General features: G+C 39.4%; 1 long non-coding RNA gene across 1 annotated transcript; it reads right to left on the reverse strand.

The window, feature by feature from the left end:
* Positions 1-5845: 5845 nt before the first annotated feature.
* LOC145554276 (uncharacterized) lies at positions 5846-6603 on the reverse strand. Its single transcript, XR_014090298.1, has 2 exons — positions 6449-6603; positions 5846-6293 (listed from the first exon to the last, which is right to left on the reverse strand). It is a non-coding gene; the product is annotated as an uncharacterized LOC145554276 (long non-coding RNA).
* Between the last annotated feature and the right edge of the window lie 16458 nt (positions 6604-23061).

Consider the following 23061-nt stretch of genomic DNA (forward strand, 5'->3'; position numbering starts at 1 on the left):
AAGAAAATGTGGAGGGTCAATTTGTGTCATGGGTGTCATTGTCTGTGTGTGGGTGTATGAGCTGTTGTTTGTCATATAACCATTTGTGTACCACTGCTATGAGTTACAGCCTTGGCACTGCTTTACACTCCAGACATGCTCCTCCACCCACACAAGAGATCTGGAATGAACCACACGCACCTCCCACCCAGCAACCCTCTAACAAGAAGCCGTGCTGCATGTGTGTGTGAAGCAATAAAGAAATAAAGTGGTTTTCTCAAATGTCACACTCTTCTTCAAATGTTGAAACTGCTTTACCTTTACTTGCTGCAGATTCAGTTTTGTCAACTGATTTAATGATGTTATTGAGAACAAGCTCTGGCTTTCACACTCGTGTGTTCTTCGCAATATTGCACAAAAACATAATTCACTATGGAAGCTTAAGAATCGGTTAAAAAGAGAAGAAAAAGGGACTGTTTAACAGTCAACATTTTCATTCAGTAGATTGCAAAAGTATCCATCTTAAACTTGTTCATAGTACTTCTATGTATTTTATTGTAATGTTGTGTGACATCACCAAAGAGCAATGCAATATTGTTAAATAAAAAGAAGAGGAGACATGGATTTCAAACTCTTTTACAATTTATGATCTTAAAACTGTGGCAAGCATGTGTATGTAGCTCTCTCAGACTATGTAGATTTCCCTGAAAGCAGTGTAATGGCAAATTGTTTATTCACACTTTAAAAGGTTGCAATTATATACAGTGGAATTTGGCAAATCATTCAGGTTAGCCTCCAGAGAAGACAGGAGAACAGAGAGATGAATCCAAAAATGATAATAAAAACAAGTTCAGAATGTATTCTTGTTATGAACTAACAGATACCGGCTGTAGATTTGGCTTTAGAGAAGGAGATATCGATCATGGCAGCGAGCAGCAATGTGAGGCTATCAGGAGTGTACTGCGTTTTCAGAAGAAGCACAGAAGAATGGTTGCGAGTGCTCAAGCAGGTGTCCGTGGGAAGTGGAGCTGGAGGGAACAACTGTGGTGGACCCAATGAATTTTCCAGGAAAGGTAATTCACAAAGCGGCAAGGACTCGAGAGAATCTGTGTTGGTTTGAAATGTAGCATATCTTTATTGGAAAAAAAAACCAACAACAACAGAAAGACCATAAAATACACTAGCAAGATTACAGATTACAGTTCATAATGTAGCATAGTCTTAGGAGACAGTATCCCAAGCTTTGAACAAATAACACAGCATTGTTCAATTCACCATTTGAAAATTTAAAAGCAGAACACAACTATTTAAAAAAGGTGGTAGTTATGGAGACCTTTAGTCAGAGAATCAGCCATTAGATGCAGAAGTTGCAAAGATCCACAATTCATGTATGCATTGAATTAAAAAACAAGACCTCTATCAGTAATGTCATGTGCTTTAAGTAAAAGCCATTTACAGCTTGAGGTTAGCCATGTAAGGTACACCACAAAAACATAGAAGAAGAAGACCAAAATGTAATGTTTAACATGCAAACTACTATATGTGGCAGAAAAGAAACATTGGCCATCTTCCTGAATACACAATACCTGCCTTTCTTTCTGCATGGAAAGCAAAGCTGGTCAGAGTTAATGGGAAGATGGATGGCGCTAAATACAAGGCAATCATGGAAGAGTACCTCTTAGAAGGCACACAAATGACTTGTGGAGGTTAACCTTACAGTTGCAAAGAGTTAAGATGAAGGTATTCATGTGTTGAAATGGCTCAATCATAGTCTAGACTTGAATATATGGAGTTAATTTGTTTCACAATTATTCAATCAAAAAAAATTACACTCAACCAAAAAAAAGAGATTCAATCAAAAAAAATCTTCTCAAACAAAAAAAAACTCATAAAAACTATTTAATCATAAAAATATTTTTAAACATTTTTAAAGTTTTTTTTTTTTTGATTGAATCTCTTTTTTGGTTGAGTGTAATGTTTTTTTGGTTGAGTGTATTTTTTTTTTTGTTTAATTTATTTTCATGCTTATACAACTTTATTTGCTTTGGGGAAGCTTACATGAACATTCTGGGCGGGGATTAAGGACGAGCGGTGTAAGACGTCTGCCTATTGGTTAACGCTGACTGACGCGACAGACTCTGAGCTTCTTCTCAGAACTTCTCCGCCATTCTGCTTGTAGCAGAAAGCAAATTGTAAGTAATCTTCACAATATTACATTGATTAACAGCTACTAAGTGTCCATGCTTTATTCAGAGAATAACATCTTATGCAGCTTATGAGCACAGTTGCTATATATTTTGTGCCTTGCTCCGGGTTTAGTATATCAGGTTAGCTAATGTTAGCATCAGCTGAAGTGCTATGGGGTTGCCGCCTAACCCGTATTTGGCTGTTTAAAGGTTGCGTCCCGTATTGAACCGGTACCGGAACCGGTAATCTGTTCCATATTTCTATAAATCCCATATAGACATGACTATCACAAACTAAACTAATAACAATATTGACAAAAAAAAAAAAAACAGGAAATTTTAAGGTCAGTGTTTCTGTATGTGCTCAGGTAACAGAAAATGTTTCACAAAAAATTAAAACTTGTGGAATACACAAAAAATGCATAGTCACTTAAATATAATCCTTAACATAATACATGTTTAATATGTATGTAATTCACAAAGAATTAAATGATTAAAATAAAATTACATTACTGTAATGTTACTGGCAGATTGGGCTTAATTTGTAAAAAAAATTGTTATTATTTGAATGACAAATTAACACTTTTATTAATATTTTTATAGATGCAGAACAAACTGACAATGAAGAAGTGCCGACTCTGACTGTTCCAATGGTGATGCAGTGGATGACTGGGCAGGCACATAAACATCTGCTTGTATCAGAAAGAAATGCATTTAAAGTCACTGTGATTTTTGATCACCATTGCCTAGAGCATACACCAGGCCACACTGTGTGGTATCCTGTAGTGAGTGCTTGTACCAGCACAGTGACATTTCCAATGGCCCATCTAAGTGATTATGAGTCCTTCAAGAGTAACCTCAGCATTGCTGTCACATGTGGATTCACCTTTGAGAGACTGTAGTTCAGGATGTATATAAAAGTGGTTATTGTTGGACCAATAGTTCAGACCTAGTTTTAAAAAATGCATTTTATATTGTTCAATCACCAATGTTGCATGAGTTAAGAAAATGTTAATCTTTCTTCAGATTACACAGAACCACAGTGCCATTTGAGCACGCAGTTGTTGCTTTAATGGTACCTTTGCAGAATTTATTTTTTTGTTCTGTCTAATGTTATGCGGTTTTATGTATTTTACTACAACACTAATCAGACTTGTTCATTGTGAAAGACATTGTTACCTTTTCTAATGTAATTGTCTGGGATAGTGTTGATAAAATTGGGCATTTCTTTATTGTCCTTATGTAGCATTTATGAAGTAGGAAGAAACATGACATCCTAACGCTTGAATGGATTAATGCAACTGTAATGTTCTTCAGAACAAGGAAACTTTGAATTTACTCTGTAGCAAACCTGAAGTTGTAAATGTTTCACTAAAATAACATGGTCTGTAAATAAGTGATTTGATTTGAACATGTACTACATAGTTATGGTAACTCACACAAAACTTTGATAATGTCCCTCTTATAAAATTGTGACATTTTGAAAGAAATAAAATTGTGTTAATGACAACAATTGCTTCTCCTTATTTTTGTTCCATTGCTGCTGTAATTAGAAATTAAATTATCTAATATAGAAAAAAATAGCTTGGTGCTCTCTGGCATCTTGCTTGGAGCTCAGAGTCTGAGAGGTTTTTCCCCTAAAAAAACTTTTTATTTTGGTCTCTTAATTAGTGTAAATATTGATGATGACACTTAGTGGTAACCTTTTTCAACCTTTATAGCTCCAATGTTGAAAATGAGGCTCTAACATTCACAAATGACATTGAAATAAAATCCAGTCCAACATCTGGTTTGAGGTGATTCCTTTGGAACCTATTGGAGGAAAAACATCCCAAATTCAGAAGATGAGCTTTAACCTAACAGACTCTGGTTCCTCCTGTTAGTCTGAGAGTCAGGATGAGGAGGCGCCATGTTAGGAAGAAGCTGCAGGATCTTCAGAACAGGTCATGATGCTAAGCTACTGATTATCCCTCTGTCTAGACACAGGACCAATAGAACCAGTTTAAAAGATAAATAAATTGTTATATGCCAGACATGGAAAATTAGGATTCTTTTCACAGATTATCCATGTTATATTTTTAGGACATAGTTTTCATTTTAATTAGGTAAAAAAAAATTAATAAACATTACATACTGCAGCTTTATGTGGAGAGCAGGAGACAGTCATGCTGAAGATCCTGAGGGAGTTTAGATATATTAAGAACTGAACTGACTGGACATATAAATTAACTTACTTAAAGTTATACATTTACATATTTTTCCTTTTAAATATTTTTATTTGACTATAAACTTTATACTTTGCGCAATTTTTCACATTTTTATTTGGTATTCTTTTACTCAAGGCAATAAATTTTAATGTCAGCATTTGATGAAAATAAAGTTCTCTGTCTTTCTGTCTATGGTCTGCCTATCTATATAGCCAGCCAGCTGGTAGAGGTTTATGTCCTCACATCTAATGGTCTAATAGCCTACTATCTTGCTATGAATTTCTCCATCTACTAAGACTGTATGTGAGGACCCCGAGCATCAGGAACAGTTGGGTAGCATGCAAGCTACCTGATGTGCAAACAGGCTGAAGAGCTCAGAAATGTGCAAGCTCAAATGTTGCACCAAGACTGCTTTGAAATCTAAGACTTCATGCTGGTAAGGTAGTTCAGCCAATGATTTTTGGTGTGGATAACAAGGGACACATCTAAAAATTGCAGGACTCTGGCCCTTGAAGAATGCAGTTTGAGACCACTGCCTTAGTCTGTAGAGTACTGGAGTTGTTAACTTCTTCTCCGGTACAGCTGGGTTAAAAGAAATGTGGTAGTAAATGAATAACAAATGCTGTTCAATGCTGCTGGTCACCTGAAGCTTTCTGTAGCTTTTGGTGTACTTCTAAATTTGCTCCTTAGTTGCATCTTTTCGGGGTAGGTACTGCCTCCAGTGGCGTGGGGTGGTAACACAATTAATATAATTACATTACTAAATCAGAATACCACAAAGTCTTTTACTTATTACTATTTTTTCATTAGTATTTTTAGTATTAGTATCATCAGTATTTTAGTTGTTAATTCTTGTGTCCCTGATGTCTCTGGATATCACTGGGATTTAAGAAATGCATCTAGTTTGGTCAAATGGTGTGGAAAATTTTGTAATAATTTTGGTGTAATGACCTTAATGACCTCTGTGTTGGTCAGAGAAACTCTGAACAAGGATTAAATGAAAGCCAAGAGTGTCCCCTTTAAGGTGATACCAAATATTGCATTATAGACCTTTGACAAATGCCCATAACATGACCCTAAACCAGAGATAAACCAGCCTCAAAAACGTATTTTTTAAATGAGTTGTTTACTTGATGAAATAATAACTATGACTCAGCTACCATTTTGGAAGGGCTATTGATACCAAAATATTAGAGACATGTCTCTTTCCAAAAAATATTGATAGACTTTACCACCCTGAAATGGACAAAAATGTCCAAGTTTGACCTCTGGCCCTTGGACTAATATCTGAGGCTTATACAGTATGTGTATGTTAACTGGCCATTTTAAAATAACTTTGGGTTATTTGATTGTGCTTTCTGGAAAACAATAGATTTCTACATTTAGGCACTCCTGCTATCGTCACAATTTTTCTGTTACAAACTAACTCCGGCCCCAGCAGAGAAGGGAAAAGTATGTGGCCCTCACAGGAAAAACTTTGGGAACCACTGATGTACAGGATTTATTAAAAAACAGCATAACATTTTTACAACCAATGCATGTCGTATTTAATGTAAATCATTTCCTTACAGTAAATTCTTCAAAAATGTGACATCGACAGACTAAAAACAATATTGACTTAAGAAATAAAATAAGATACATATCTTAGCACATATATATACCTGTAGGTTTGCCAGGAGGGCTGGTACATCTCCAGCAGTTTTCTGTGTACACACCATGCTCTATCAGATCAACCAGAGGTCACCTCAAGAGCTAAGAAATAGAGATCTTCTCCAAGTGATGTAGACTCAGCCAAACGGTTTACATGCTCCTGCAGTGCATTCAGTCTCTCAGTGGACAGCGGGCACTGGATTTCTGGAATATTAATTCCGTGTTCTGTACTTTGTTGATCTTGGGACAGCCCTTCCGCACCTTGCAGGATCTGCTTGGACAAAAGTCAAGGACAGATCCTTTACATAAATCCATCCATCCATCTAATAAAATAAAAAAGATGTATCCATGCATGTAGTGATGCCATGTTTGTGTTATGAAATCTGAATGTTACAATTACAGCCAAGTAAAACATGGAAAACACACCTCTGTGAGGTCGGGCTCTGGCACTTGTTCCTGCAGCATTCCAATTGTCCATAGTCGGTTCGGTGACAAGTTTCTCTCAGTTCTCAACGGATGAGCATTCCAGCTGTCCTCAAAAATCTGAAGATCTTTTCTTAGTCGTGGTATAAAGATGTACCCCAAACAGAACAGATGGACAGCGTTGGACAGGTCAATGAGACCCTCTTCCTCCAAACTGGAGCATGTTGTAATACTTTGAAGTTACACTCCAAACATCTCTCCACAAGCGTTCAATTCTAAAACATAAGAATAACACATTTGAAGACAAAACATTATTACTGTCAAATTCTTTATTTGGAAATAATTGTGTAGTGAATATTACTTCCTACTGCTAATCACAAATATATAAATTTGGTTTTGGTTTTCAATGGTAGTAAAAAAAAACACAAGTCACTCCACACAAATTATTCAGTCAATAATAAAAGGAAATGACTCCAATATGTCAGGTATGCGTTTCTCTTGTTGCTACATTTTCTTCCACAAAGGAGTTTAGTAAAGTCCACAAAACCATGAACAATCTTCACAACCTGTTTGATTACTTGTTTCGCTGTGCATTTTTGCATAACAGCAACTTGTCATTATTGAAATTTTGCCAAATAAATTTATTGTAGCAGATATTTTTTATAAAAGAAAATTAACAGATACAAGCTTTTCATTGTTGTAAATAGCAGAAAAAGACAGACGCTTTTTGGTACATTACCGTTGATTATGAACACTTTTCCCAGCAATGAAACTGCCACGTCCAGTACCTCGAACTGTAAACATGCACTTTGCAATGTCCACATTTTCAACCCCGTGATTCCCTCGAACTCTGTAAGGGAAACAGTAAATTATGTCATGCAACATTCAATGCAATATGTTATTTAGCACAAATTTAGTCCAGAAAAATTAGGTATTTTTAGATTTGTTTTTTATTTCTACACGGCTGCGTAATGTCGGTATCTAGGCAACCATGACGTCAGCGTACTGGGGTCCTTTAGCTCCCGCCACAACAACTTAGCTGACCTTAAAATTTCCTGTGTTTCTTTTTTTTGTCAATATTGTTATTAGTTTAGTTTGTGATAGTCATGTCTATATGGGATTTATATAAATATGGAACAGATTACCGGTTCCGGTACCGGTTCAATACGGGATGCAACCTTTAAACAGCCAAATACGGTTAGGCGGCAACCCCATAGCACTTCAGCTGATGCTAACATTAGCTAACCTGATATACTAACCCGGAGCAAGGCACAAAATATATAGCAACTGTCCTCATAAGCTGCAAAAGATGTTATTATCTGAATAAAGCATGGACAATTAGTAGCTGTTAATCAATGTAATATTGTGAAGATTACTTACAATTTGCTTTCTGCTACAAGCGGAATGGCGGAGAAGTTCTGAGAAGAAGAAGCTCAGAGTCTGTCGCTTCAGTCAGCGTTAACCAATAGGGAGACGTCTTACACCGCTCGTCCTTAATCCCCGCCCAGAATGTTCATGTAAGCTTCCCCAAAGCAAATAAAGTTGTATAAGCATGAAAATAAATTCAACCAAAAAAAAAATACACTCAACCAAAAAAAAATTACAATCAACCAAAAAAAGAGATTCAATCAAAAAAAAAAAAAAAAAACTTTAAAAATGTTTAAAAATATTTTTATGATTAAATAGTTTTTATGACTTTTTTTTTTGTTTGAGAAGATTTTTTTTTTTGATTGAATCTCTTTTTTTTGGTTGAGTGTAATTTTTTTTTGATTGAATAATTGTGAAACAAATCTAACTCCATACGAATACAGCTGAAAATCTTTGGCAATGGTCACAGCATTGTTGTTTAAAGATAATCTTTTTGGGATAGTTGTTTAGCTGTTTTGGTGGTTTGATTTTATTCTAGTTTCCTTATTTTGTTTTACTTTCTTATGCTTAGAGCTGTCTTGTTCCGGTTTCCCTTTACTTCAGTTCGTCTTAGTGTTTCTAGTTATCTTTATTTCTTGTTTATAGTTGGTCTTTGTTACTCTAGTTTTACAAGGTTTCCTGTTACCCTGTGTACTCTCCCTTGTCCCCTGTGCCACTTTCTATCTTCCTCTCCTCAGTCTGCTTCATGATCCGTCCACTCACACCTGCAATCACTTTGCTCATCAGCCCAGGTCTTTTGTTCAGCATTGAACCTCCCTAGTATTTAAGCACCCTGTTCTCAGTCACTACTCTCCACATCTGGGGGAAAGCATGTAAAACAATTACAAATCCCATCTATATTTTACAGAAACGAGCAATAAGATGTATCACCAGGAAACATTATAATCACCCGTCAAATGCTTTATTTTGTCAGTTGAAATTCTTGAAATTTTATGAGTTGGTTGATTACAATATTTTGCAGGTTATGTATAAAGCTCATAAAAGTTTATTACCTCTTAATATGCAATTATACTTCGTTAAGAGAGCAAGTAACTACAATCTTAAGGGTATAGAAATGTTTGTAAAGCCTAAGATTCGGACAAATTTGAAGGACCGATGTACATCAGTACAAGGTATAAGATTGTGGAATAATCTGGAAAGTGATTATAAAAATGCTGGTTCGATAGATATATTTAAGAGAATGATAAAAGTTAAGTTGTTGAAAGTATATTCAAATGTATAATGTGCAATCATAAAAGTTGTTGTACAAGAAGGAGCTGATGTTTATTTTTTTTCTTTCTTCACTTTTTGTAATGCTTTATTAATGGAAAACTATTATTGTTAGAATGTGTTTATTGGAAAAAAGGGGCAGATATTAATAAGAATTTTATTCTTCTACTGCTACCTTTCATTTTATTTTTATTTTTTGATTTGTGTTTTGTATATTCTTTTTGTATGTATAGCATCTGTTTTGTTTTAAAATGAAATGAATAAATTTACTAAAAAAAAAACAAAAAAAAAAAAAACATCTTCTCATTGTCTCCCATCATCTTTCACATCTGCTCCTGTGATTCTTCCTGTTTGTTCCCTGAGATCTTTTCTTGCCAGATTTTTGGTTTGTTTTCCTCTTTGGCTTTTTTTTCTGTAACTTTGTTTTTTTATTTTTTTTTATTAAGTGTTACTAAAAACTCTATTCATTGTATACTCCTGATGCATTTGGGCCCACTCAACAGACATGACAACTCTATCTAATCTGACTGAGCTCGAGCTATTTTCCAAAAAAAACTTTGAGCAATTTTTTTGTTTTTTTTTGTTCATATACAAAGGAAGTAAAGACATGCAGCAGAAAGTGGTTCAATCACAAGGATATAAGAAAGTAAAAACCAGAAGGAGTACTACAGAAGTGGGAATATTGAAAAAAACATGTATTTGCATTTCATCATTTCACATTAATACTGATAGTTTTAATCTAGAAGTGAAAAAAAACTAGCACTCTGGCATTTTAAGTGCTTTTGTTCACTCAGATAAAGTACATATCAACTTTTGACACAGTTTTAAAAAACTACTATTTGAAAAAAAACATTAGAAAAACACTATCTGCAGCAATGACTCAATAATGTGGATCCTGGAAAAGATTTTTAAAAATCCCATCACTACACTCAATACCTTCAACGCCATTTCTGTGGCCTGTTCAAAATAACTTCAGCAGTTTTTTTTTTGAAGGCTCAACAAAGTGAGACTTTACACAATCTCTCATGACCTAATTACACACAGCGAAGTGATATTACAAACCTTACTTTCTGCATCAACACACAGAAGCTGCCAGCTGACTTTCAAAGCAACAGAGCTATAAAGGAAGTTAGTATTGAGTGATAACGCTGTACAAAAAAGAAAAAAAAGTGTTAGCTAGCTTCTTTATTACTTACACCACCAAATGTTATCAAACTAGGACTGCAGCTGGATGTCAGAAACATCAGATAAATGCTTTTCATGGACTGCTGTTACCCAGCAAACAGCATGAGTAGCAAAGGAACACTACACAGCTATGCAAAACTGCATCAATGCATGTCTAGATTTATATCTATGAACTGGAGCATTGTAATTACATCCTTAAGAGCGGCTGACTTGGTGCTAGTTGAACTCAGTGTTTTGTGTGCAAGCTAACCAGTGTGCTGTTTCTTAATTCAGTTCTTAATCACACACGTAATCACAAACTCACTTGGAAACCAACACGGCGAGCAGTAAACGTTTAATCTTGTTCAGATTGTACTATGAAGATCTTTAGTGCTCAACATGGCAACTCGGACTTCTAGATCAAAATGTAGGGCCTGGATTGAATTTGTGTTTTGGTCTTTCCAATGCAGTCCAACTCCTATAAAAGAATGTGGTGAAGTTTACACCTGAGAATGGCAGTTACATTAAATCCTTTTTCCACTTATGAATAATCTTTCTGACTGAAGAACACTTGCCACTAAAATGTTGGGAAATTGCTTCATAATCTTTCCCAGATGGGAAGCAAAATTAGATTTTCTAAAATTATTGTTGATGTCAATGTACAGTACCTTCGTATTGTTTTACCACTCCATTTCTAAATTATCCTGGCCATTGTCTTGCTATGCAATTCTGCTTGATTTGAATCTCTTTTCACTTCTCTGCCTGGGCTTTCCCTCATTTCGCTGGATTTCTGCAGTAGAACTTCAATCAGGTGAATCAGAGAACAGAAGGAGAAGTTGTGAACGATGACTTTGATTTTCGTCATTATTTTAGTTTTAGCAATAGCAGCGATGGAAGTGAACAAAGTTATTCAGTTTGACCACGCCTCCAAATATTGAATTAACATCAACAGTCACCTTGCTGAGCTTTCTACTTGTAGTGGATTACAGTCAGGACTTTCAATTGGCTCTATCAAAACATGAAACCCATTCCTTGTCAGGGAAGCTGTCTTGCTCACTCTTAAATGAGGCTTAGTAATGATGCCTTGCTGCACAGCCCTGCTTCTGTTGGTATTAGGTTCAATGCTGGTGCAAGACAGCCCCAGGCTTCAGGGCAAGACAGTCAAAGCATGCTCTGTCTATCACGATGCATTGCAGTATTAAGTCTTTATTCCAGTTTGTAGCCTGCCCTTTCCTTGCGTCTTGTTCAGCCAGTTGCCACTTAACATTTAATTCACCAATTCAGGTGTAATAACAAGCAATGGCCAAGTGGCATGTAGCTCAATCTCACAAAGATCATTATTTGTCATGATGTCTGTCTCTGATGAGGTATTGTTGTATGTTTTCTCCCCATTGTTCTGTATGCCGAAGCAGCTTTTTGTGAGACAGATGCAACTGCAGCTCACATATTTCATAATTTCTTCACAACCGGTTCCTGGGTGTTGCACCACAGACAATAAAAAATGAATACAATGTGAGTAAAAAAAAGAAAAAAGCTTTTGGTTAACTTTATCTGTATCATCTTAGAAATATATTTTTATTATATTATATTTATATTTATATATATTTATATATTATTATATTGTATTATTTTTTTTCAATAATCTTAAAAATCCATCCATCCATCCATTTTCTTTCACCCTTGTCCCTCAGTGGGGTCGGGAGGGTTGCTGGTGCCTATCTCCAGCTAGCGTGCCGGGCGAGAGGCGGGGTTCACCCTGGACAGGTCGCCAGTCTGTGGCAGGGCAACACAGAGACACACAGGACACACAACCATGCACACACACACTCACACATAGGGGCAATTTAGACAGACCAATTAACCTGACAGTCATGTTTTTGGACTGTGGGAGGAAACCGGAGTACCCGGAGAAAACCCACGCATATACAGGGAGAACATGCAAACTCCATGCAGAAAGACCAGGGCCGGGAATCTACCAACTGCGCCACTGTGCAGCCCCCTTAAAAATCCCTAATCAAAATAATTATTGTACACCATGCAACCAGTTCCTTTTTTATTTTTATTTTAGGAACATCTGCTATTAAATACACAAAGACAGTGTTATAATTTGTGAGCACAAGCGAGCAGAGAGAAATGATGTCACAAAAATCCATCCATCCATCCATCCATCCATTTTCTTCCGCTTATCCGGGGTCGGGTCGCGGGGGCAGCAGCTTCAGAAGGGAGGCCCAGACTTCCCTCTCCCCAGCCACTTCTTCCAGCTCCTCCGGGGGAATCCCAAGGCGTTCCCAGGCCAGCCGAGAGACGTAATCCTTCCAGCGTGTCCTGGGTCTTCCCGAGGCCTCCTCCCGGTGGGACGTGCCCGGAACACCTCACCAGGGAGGCGTCCAGGAGGCATCCTTACCAGATGCCCGAGCCACCTCAACTGGCTCCTCTCGACGTGGAGGAGCAGCGGCTCTACTCTGAGTCCCTCCCGGATGACCGAGCTTCTCACCCTATCTCTAAGGGAGAGCCCAGCCACCCTGCGGAGGAAACCCATTTCGGCCGCTTGTACCCGTGATCTCGTTCTTTCGGTCATGACCCAAAGCTCATGACCATAGATGAGGGTGGGAACGTAGATCGACCGGTAAATCGAGAGCTTCGCTTTTTGGCTCAGCTCTCTCTTCACCACGACGGACCGGTACAGCGCCCGCTTCACAGTAGACGCTGCCCCAATCCGCCTGTCGATCTCCCGCTCCCTTCTTCCCTCATTCGTGAACAAGATCCCCAGATACTTAAACTCCTCCACTTGAGGCAGGACGACCCCCCTGACCCGGAGAAGGCACTCTACCCTTTTCCGGCTCAAGACCATGGCCTCGGATTTGGAGGCACTGAGCCTCATCCCGGCCGCTTCACACTCGGCTGCGAACCGCTCCAGTGAGAGCTGCAGATCACGTTCCGATGAAGCCAACAGGACCACATCATCCGCAAAAAGCAGAGATGCGATCCTAAGGCCACCAAAACGGATCCCCTCAACACCTCGGCTGCGCCTAGAAATTCTGTCCATAAAGTAATGAACAGAATCGGTGACAAAGGGCAGCCTTGGCGGAGTCCAACTCTCACCGGAAACAAGCCCGACTTACTGCCGGCAATGCGGACCAGACTCTGACACCGGTCATACAGGGACCTGACAGCCCGTATCAAAGGGCCCGGTACCCATACTCCCGGAGTACCCCCACAGGGCCCCCGAGGACACGGTCGAACGCCTTCTCCAAGTCCACAAAACACATGTAGACTGGTTGGGCGAACTCCCATGCACCCTCCAGGACCCGCTGAGGGTGTAGAGCTGGTCCAGTGTTCCACGACCAGGACGAAAACCACACTGCTCTTCCTGAATCCGAGGTTCGACTATCCGACGGACCCTCCTCTCCAGGACCCTGAATAGACCTTACCAGGGAGGCTTAAGAGTGTGATCCCCCTGTAATTGGAGCACACCCTCCGGTCCCCCTTTTTAAACAGGGGGACCACCACCCCAGTCTGCCAGTCCAGGGAACTGCCCCCGATGTCCATGCGATATTGCAGAGTCGCGTTAGCCAACACAACCCCGCAACATCCAGAGCCTTAAGGAACTCCGGGCGGATCTCATCCACCCCGGGGCCCTGCCACCGAGGAGCTTTTGACCACCTCGGCGACCTCGTCCCCAGAGATTGGAGAGCCCAGCCCAGAGTCCCCATGCTCAGCTTCCTCAACAGAAGGCATGTTGGTGGGATTGAGGAGGTCTTCGAAGTATTCCGCCCACCGGCCCACAACGTCCCGAGTTGAGGTCAGCAGCGCACCATCCCCACTATAAACAGTGTTGGTGCTGCACTGCTTCCCCCTCCTGAGACGCCGGATGGTGGACCAGAATCGCCTCGAAGCCGTACGGAAGTCTGTCTCCATGGCCTCTCCAAACTCCTCCCACGCCCGAGTTTTGCCTCAGCGACAACCCGAGCCGCATGCCGTTTCGCCCGCCGGTACCCATCAGCTGCTTCTGGAGTCCCACAGGCCCAAAAGGCCCGGTAGGACTCCTTCTTCAGCTTGACAGCATCCCTCACCGAAGGTGTCCACCAACGGGTTCGAGGGTTGCCGCCACGACAGGCACCAACAACCTTGCGGCCGCAGCTCCGATAGGCCGCCTCGGCAGTGGAGGTACGGAACATGGTCCACTCAGGCTCAATGTCCCCAACCTCCCCGGAACGTGTTCGAAGTTCTGCCGGAGATGAGAGTTGAAGCTCCGTCTCACAGGGGACTCCGCCAGACGTTCCCAGCAGACCCTCACTATACGTTTGGGCCTGCCAGGTCTGACCGGCTTCCTCCCCACCACCGGAGCCAACTCGTCACCAGGTAGTGGTCAGTGGACAGCTCCGCACCTCTCTTCACCCGAGTGTCCAAGACATCCGGCGGCAAATACGATGATACGATAACACAGTCAATCATCGAAGTGTGGCCTAGGCTGTCCAGGTGACAAGTGCACATAAAAACGGCCATATGCCAGATCATGGTGTTCGTTATGGACAATCCGTGACGAGCACAGAAGTCCAACAACAGAACACCGCTTGGGTTCAGATCGGGGGGCCGTTCCTCCCAACCACGCCTCTCCAGGTCTCACTGTCATTGCCCACGTGAGCGTTGAAGTCTCCCAGCAGAACAAGGGAGTCCCAGGAGGGCACTCTCCAGTACCCCCTCTAAGGACTCCAAGAAGGGTGGGTAATCTGAACTGCCGTTCGGCCCGTAAGCACAAACAACAGTCAGAACCCGTCCCCCCACCCGTAGGCGGAGGGAGGCTACCCTCTCGTTCAACGGGGTGAACCCCAACGTACAGGCGCCCAAATGGGGGGCAACAAGTATGCCCACTCCAGCCCGGCGCCTCTCACCGTGGGCAACTCCAGAGTGGAAGTACGTCCAGCCCCTCTCAAGGAGACTGGTTCCAGAACCAGAACCATGCGTCGAGGTGAGGCCGACTATTTCTAGCCGGAACCTCTCAGCCTCGCACACTAGCTCCGGCTCCTTCCCACCAGAGAGGTGACGTTCCACGTCCCAAGAGCCAGCTTCTGCAGCCGAGGATCAGACCGCCAGGGTCCCTCCCTTGGCTGCCGCCCATAGCACAATGCACCCGACCCTTTGGCCCCTCGGACAGGTGGTGAGCCCATCGGAAGGGGGACCCACGTCTCCTCTTCGGGCTGAGCCCGGCCGGGCTCCATGGGTAAAAGCCCGGCCACCAGGCGCTCGCCATCGTGCCCCACCTCCAGGCCTGGCTCCAGAGTGGGGCCCCGGTGACCCGCGTCCGGGCGAGGGAAAACGCAGTCCAAAGTTATTACTCATCATAGGGGTCTTCGGGCTGCACTTTGTCTGGTTCCTCACCTAGGACCTGTCTGCCTTGGGTGACCCTACCAGGGGCATAAAGCCCCAGACAGCATAGCTCCTAGGATCATTGGGACACTCAAACCCCTCCACCACGATAAGGTGGCAGCCCAAGGAGAGGATGTCACAAAAATCAATTGGCAATTTTCATTTATATTTTATCACTACAAGAAAGACATAGGTAGACTTTCAAAGCAACTTTGAAAGTCTACCTGGAGTTGGTAACAACTCCTGGATGACTCAATCACTTATCAAAAATAAGAAACGTTGGTCTCATCTTGATGATTCCCAAAACCTTTAGGAGAAAAATTCTGCTCATTGGTGGAAGAAAATTAACTTTTGAAAGTTATGCATCACATTCAATTTGTTGCAAAACTACACAGCCTTTTAGAAAATAAATAAATAAAAAATAAAATAAAAGCTTGTACCAACACCTAAGCTGGGTGATGACAGTCATGTGGTCTGGTGTAGCTTCATGGCAGTGGCAACTTGTCATAGCCTTCAATTCTGCTCCTCAGCAAAATCCTAAAGAAAAATGTCCAGCAATTTGTTTGTGATCAAATACTGAAGCCGACTTGAGCTACGATAATTATCCAAACACCAGCAGGTCAAATTCCAAGTGGCACAAAACATGCAAAATTATAAGATTTTTGAGTGATCAAGTTCTGGAATAACATTAATATAAAGACCTCTTACTTTTTTCTACACAGGATCAGTTTAGTTTGCATAGTTTTTCTCCTTAAACATGTCTTAGTTTAAAATATGCTTTTTGTATTTGCTCTGTTTATCTTTGCATGATTTTAAAATGTGTCTTTTGATCTGAAACATGAGTGTGGGAGAAGAAATTGTAATATTTTGTACTATTATCACCATAATAACTTTCCTCTTCTTTTCCCAGTGGCAGCAGGATTTCCTTGTGTGAAAAATATCTTGTGCTCATTTGTGACTTTTCAGGCACTCAAAGACGTTTATCTGGCAATGACTTTTGTTAGAACTACTCCAAGAGAAAATAAAAATCAAAGTTTTTTTTTTTTTCTTATATTGTGACACAATATATTTGATTGTCTTGAGACTGTTGGAGTTCAAACACTTAGCTTCTTTTTTTATGTGCTTTGTTTACGGGTAATTTTATACTTAGATTGGAATTGTCAGGTCTTACAAATCAAAAGGAAATAGAAGCATGGTTTGAGCTTTATTAACTCCAAAAGGGCATCTTTCTATCATATATATATATATGGCGTACATGGAACGACATAAACAAGTGGCGGGCATAGTGTACAGGAACATCTAGGCAGAATATGGACTGGAAGCCCCGAGATCAAAGTGGGGAACACCCCCAAAAGTGGTGGAGAATGACCGAGCTAAAATCCTGTGGGACTTCCAGATCCAGACAGACAAGATGGTAATGGAGAACCAACCGGACATTGTGGTGGTGGATAAAGAACAGAGGAAAGCCGTTGTGGTGGATGTAGCAATACCAAGTGACTACAACATCAGGAAAAAGGAGCATGAGAAATTGGAGAAATACCAGGGCCTCAGAGAGGAACTGGAAAAGGCCTGGAAGATGAAGACCACAGTGGTGCCTGTGGTAATCGGAGCCCTCGGGGCAGTCACCCCCAAACTGGAGCAGTGGCTCAAACAGATCCCAGGAACAACATCAGACATCTCAGTCCAGAAATGTGCAGTTCTAGGCACAGCCAAGATACTGCACAGAACCCTCAAGCTCCCAGGCCTCTGGTAGAGGACCCGAGCTCAGAGGATGAAACAGACCACCCGCCGAGGGTGAGAAGGGAATTTTTATTTATATATATATATATATATATATATATAAAGTAGTTTATGTATGCCACACAGAAAACTGAGGTATCATTTTAACTTCAGCGGACATTATGAAATAAGTAATTACAGTCTCTTTTTTTCATACCACATTTCATCATTTCTGAAGGTGTATGTCTGCAGTATTTTTTTTTTGTCATCAAGTGTTAAAGTACTAAAATATGTCCACAAACAACTCAATATCTGTCCATTTCCTCCAAGGACTCAGCTACCTAGTTGCAAATGCAAAGATGAATGTTTTCCCTTCGCAAACAAATCAATAAAACTCATTTCCTTTTGGTCAATTGTTAATTAAATGGCAGTTTTCCTTCAATTAAAACCTGACGGAAGTCCCAAATATGGCATGTAATCATATTTTTCCTCTGCATTCCCCAAGGCAACCAGACATATCCATAGATGATTGCTAATGTGAAATCCTTTTTTTTGTCATATCTACAAATTGCTGCTCCTCTTGTGGTATTATCAAAGCAAGGTAAGCTTGATGAGTTTCCCATCTGGTAAGTGATTTAAAAGTTTATGGGCTGTATTACTAAGAGTGTAAGGTTTGCCAGTATGTAAAAGGTCATGCAGAATTATCTAAAGAGTAGGCCAGAAAATTGCAGGAAAAGTAAGTGACATGAGGTATATATATGCAGAGTATGAAATATGAAACGTTCAACAGCAATGTTATTTTGTACAAGGCAAACTTTTGCCTTTTCTGACGTTTCTGAAAGACATTAAATAAACTGGAACAGATCTACCTCTTATGTCATTTGTACTGACAGTGGCTTTCCAAGTAAAAACTTTTTAAGGAGATATTTAACTGTAAGATGATCTGACTGAAACCGACATCTGTCTAACTATCACTACTTATCTGCAAGAGCAATAACTAATTGTTTCTGGACTTGGTTTTTGTCACCTCAAGATCGTTTTAAGTTGCATGTAGAAGAATGGAGGCAGGGGGAAAAATAATGAAAAAAAGAATGTTTTGGATAAACATATGGTGGAAAGATCTTGCTCAGTGGGCAGAAGCAACAGTTTGGATGGCTGTTTCTTGTGGAAATACATTAGCACACCGCAGCCATCACACCACTTGCTCTCTAGGGTGTCTAAAAAGAATACATAACAAAAATAAGAAAAATAAGAAACGCTTTTCAAATTCTCAGTACACATTGATTTCTATTTCCTACAGTGAAATGAGTACAGTTGCTTTCTGTCATAATCAGAGATAGAGCGTGTGTGGACATATATCTTCACTGCCATGCTTTCAGCCAGAAAAAGGACAACATAAAAAACCCATCTACCTATTAGACAGATTGTTTCCTCCTTAACACTAAATGCACTAAAGGCTCTGTCACAATATAACTTTTCTCTGTTTCATAACAGATGCGAAGCAGAGTCACCAAAATATTTTTTTCTACATGCAACCTATTAACTGTCTCCACCGCTACTTTTTTGTACGATTACACATACATATATTTTATCCATTTAAAATAATAAATATGTTAAATGAAAAAAGAAAAAAAAAACACAGCCTGCATTTCAATTAGCAGTTACTCAAGTGCTGCCATTTGTGTTGTTGTGGGCAGGAGATTTTAGATGGCTTTATACCTTTTTTACTGAAATAAAAAAAAAATAGCATGTGGATAAAGCACAAACAATCCTTTCATAACTTAATGGGCTTATGCAACAAAATGATAATGAAAACAGTCGCTCAAAATTCAAATAATCCTGTGTGGGAAGGGGTTGGAATATTTTAAAATACAGAGGTCAAAAGGTTCATTGACTTTAACGCAACAATTGGTAAACCCTTACTTCACTTTTGAATTTTTATCATCGGAAGGAAGTTATTAAATGCTTTAATTAAAAATCATTCAAAGTCACTTTAGGTGTGATTTTTGAACCAACTCTTTCTAAACTTCACACTGGATGTGCTGGGGAAAGTAATGCAAATAATGGAAACCAATTCATTTTGCTATTAGTGAACAAAAATAATCAATGGAACCTCCTTGAAAAACTCCAAACATGTTCATAATTTACAACTTTCTTTTTGTAAAAATGTTTTGTCAATAAAAAAAATGCTTTACTACAATAAGGACAAAACCTAAAAATATTGCTTTTAAACCCAACACATGTCATACTTCTGTATGACACATTTCGTGTCATACAGAAGTATGACACGAAATGTTCAAAATTAAAGGCTTACTTTTTTTTTAATTGACAGCAAATTAATGGCTCAGGAAAAAAATATGTATACCTCAACGTATGCAAAAGACAAATATATTTAATTAGCACAAATATTCTAATTTATGACTTTTGCAGAAAATATTGTATCCATATTAAATAACCAACTTATCCCTCTTGTTCGCTCTCATTAGCTTTCTTTTTATGGGTTTTATGAAAGAGAAAAACAAAGAAATCCCTATTCATAAGTGTAAAAGATTTGAACCAATTGAGTACTGGACCAGAGAGTCCTACTCAGCTTTCCAGTGGTTTGAGCAATATGTCATGGTAGATAGTGTCAAATGCTGAGCTGAAGTCCAACAGAACCAGCTCTGTGGTTCTTCCACAGTCTGTATTTATGTGGATGCCACTGAACACTTTGACGATGTCAGACTCAGTACTGTGGCGAAAACAGAAACAAAACTAAAGATGATAAAAGTGGTTGATTATCATAGGAAGACTTTTAATTGTTGAAATGCAGCTTTTTAGACTATTTTCCTGATGAGTGGAAGGTTGGACTTTGGCCTGTAATTCTGCACAAGTGATTGTTTTTTTTTATTTTTTATTAGTGGTTCTTACCTTCCATGCTCTCTGTATCTTGCTTCTGAGCCCTTGGTATTTCTCCAATTTCTCGAGCTCCTCCCTCCATCATTTGGGATGATTACAACAACTGTTCTCTGCTCATTATCAGTGATCACACAGTCCGGTTGTTTAACCATTACTGTCTTGGTTTGTATCTTGAAGTCCCACACCACCTTACCTTGGTTATTCTCCATCGCCTAAAGTGATTCCCACTTTAAACGTAGTGTTCCCAGTTTGTGTTTTCCACAAATATTTCTGTACATCATACCGGCAAAATGGTTATGGGGTTCCACATATTCCATTCCTGCCAGTATCTCACACCCTGCTGTGAGATGCCGAGTTGTTTCTGGGACAACTTTGACTAGCATGCACCTGGGATTTTGATGAAAATCCCAGAGGGTTTCGAAGTCACAAAGGGTTTTTTTTTCCACCCACAATGATTCATTTTGCTTCTATTGTCTGGAAAATTAACTGAGACTTTATGCTTTTCGTCCATCTTCATGATGTATTCTTGAAGTTTAGATATTTTCATGTGGGATAGTGTTTCTGTGCACTCAGTTCATAACCTTTAGACACCGAATTCAGGGTGAAATTCACATATAGTACGTAGCTTTCACGTTTTAATATCTGTGGTCTGAATATCCTCCTTTGACCAACTTATGACCCCATAAGGCTCATCCACAGAGACACAGACGCTTCTAGATTCTCTTCAAATGTAAATGGCTGACAGTAGTTCAATAATAAAACAACCGCATCTATTGAATACTGCAAAAGAAAAAAAAAGAAAAGAAAAAAATTCTAACTATTGTTCAATGGTGCAGCAGTTTCTGAGGAGGCCCTGGGGTTCCATCTGTCATGCATGAACCAAAAACACGCTCCCCCGGAAGATGAACTGTGTCTGTGGTAAGCCTTGAGCACAGGATGAATCTTATAAATCTATTGCTTCTGTCACCAAAGGTAAATGGGGATGTTGCTCCTCCAGTCGATAAGTTGAGGGGGCTCCTGTTAAAAGTTTCAGAATGCAGAAAACGACACTGTCAAACAGTATTGTAAGAGTCTTAATTAAGACCTAGATGGTATTTTCATACTAAGAATAAAGACAAGCAGAATGCTAGTCTTTAAAAGTGATGTCACATATGCGTAGACAATAGCTTGATTACAGATGACTTCAGAACCACCAACATTTCTTGGTGGTTCTGAAACTAATGACTAGTCAAAAACTAGTCATTAGTTTTTGACTAGTCATTAGTCAAAAACTAATAACTAGATTTAAAAGTATATTGAAACGGTGAGGGGGAGAATCCCTTTGCCCGCTGACCTAAGGGGATGCCGCGTAGACAGTTCCAAGAAGTCAGGTGACGCAATTACAGTAATAACTACTTGCTTGGATGCTTGGAAGTTGTTGTGAGCAAAGACATATCTTTTAAACATTTACCCAGGTTGCATGCTTTGTGGACAACATCCTCACCAACGGTTCAAATTCTCCAAACACAAACACAGGTGACAAAGATACAACTTCTTACGTTTGTGAAAAGAATACAAAGGATGGGATATTTGCCTTTCTTCTAAGCCGATAGTACAGTGTTTCTCAACCTTTTTTTGCCCAGCGCCCCCCTAGCCTTTATCCAGGTCCCTCACCGCCCCCCACCAAAGAGTTTGCAGGCTACTTTGCACTGACCATTATTTTATCATTAATATAACTATCGCTATTGTAGATGTTTTGATTTTTATGCTTGTTTCTGTATTTATCATCAAAAATTATTTCCCAGAGAACAAAAAAGCCATGGGAATAGAAATTATTTTCACAGGTGTCTACAAAAATGCTATGAACATTCAAGTTAAAATTTGTAGGTCTAACAGGAGCCAGTCAGAGTGGAAAATTATTCTTATTTTGTGCCATTTTCTAGTTGTTAAATATTCCACAAAATGACCAAATAAAAAATATACAACATGCCAGTTTAAACTTTGAACTATTTGCAAACTACTGAGCTCTGCAACATTAAAACATGGATAGAACTGTAACTATATTAATCATAGCTCTTCTTCTCTTCAGTGTTTGTCAGTTTCTGGTGTTGCAGCTCTGTGCTGCCTTCAGGAGAATGGGACATCAGAGTATCATCCATAAAATTTCACCCACATGGCATTTATTGTGCTAACCAGAGCTTTAAGTGGAAAAACAAAAGTTCCAGGTCATTTTAATGCCATACAAATATGAGACAGAAACATGGATTATATCTTTATATAGACATGTCTATTGATTTATAGATTAATAATTTTACTGGACAGAAATTACAAAGAACAAATTTGGTTCTTAATCAAATCCTATATTGAAGAAATAAATATATCAAATCTAATTAAAAACATAAAAATGATCAGTTCTTTACTGTTATGGTCTGTAAGATATATTTATTCTCAGTACAAGATGTGGTCTCAACAAACCCATGACATTTGAACAATATTATTTTACCTTTTATGTGGAAATAGTTTCTGTTTATTCTTGCCATACAGTCCTCTGTATTAATTATTTCTCAAAAGGTCTTGCCATACCAGTTTATTCCTCTGTATTTACTTTAGTTTCTTATTTTATTCTTTCATTTTGTTCTTCATTCATTTCCATTTAGTTTCATTTGATTAGTATTATCCTGTCTTGGTTTATAGCTATGTCCACTTATGTTTCTTTCCTGTTGCTAGATTTATTTTATAGTTTATTGACGCTCACCATCAGTAATCTCATCACCTGCTGCGCCGTCTAATCGTCATGTGTTTCACATCATGTGTTGATTTTTCACTGTTCAGCGTCGGATTCTCTGTTTTTA

Source organism: Poecilia reticulata, chromosome 12 (genome assembly GCF_904066995.2).
Source record: "Poecilia reticulata chromosome 12, P_reticulata-male-v2, whole genome shotgun sequence".
In the NCBI taxonomy this organism is placed as follows: Eukaryota; Metazoa; Chordata; class Actinopteri; order Cyprinodontiformes; family Poeciliidae; genus Poecilia; species Poecilia reticulata.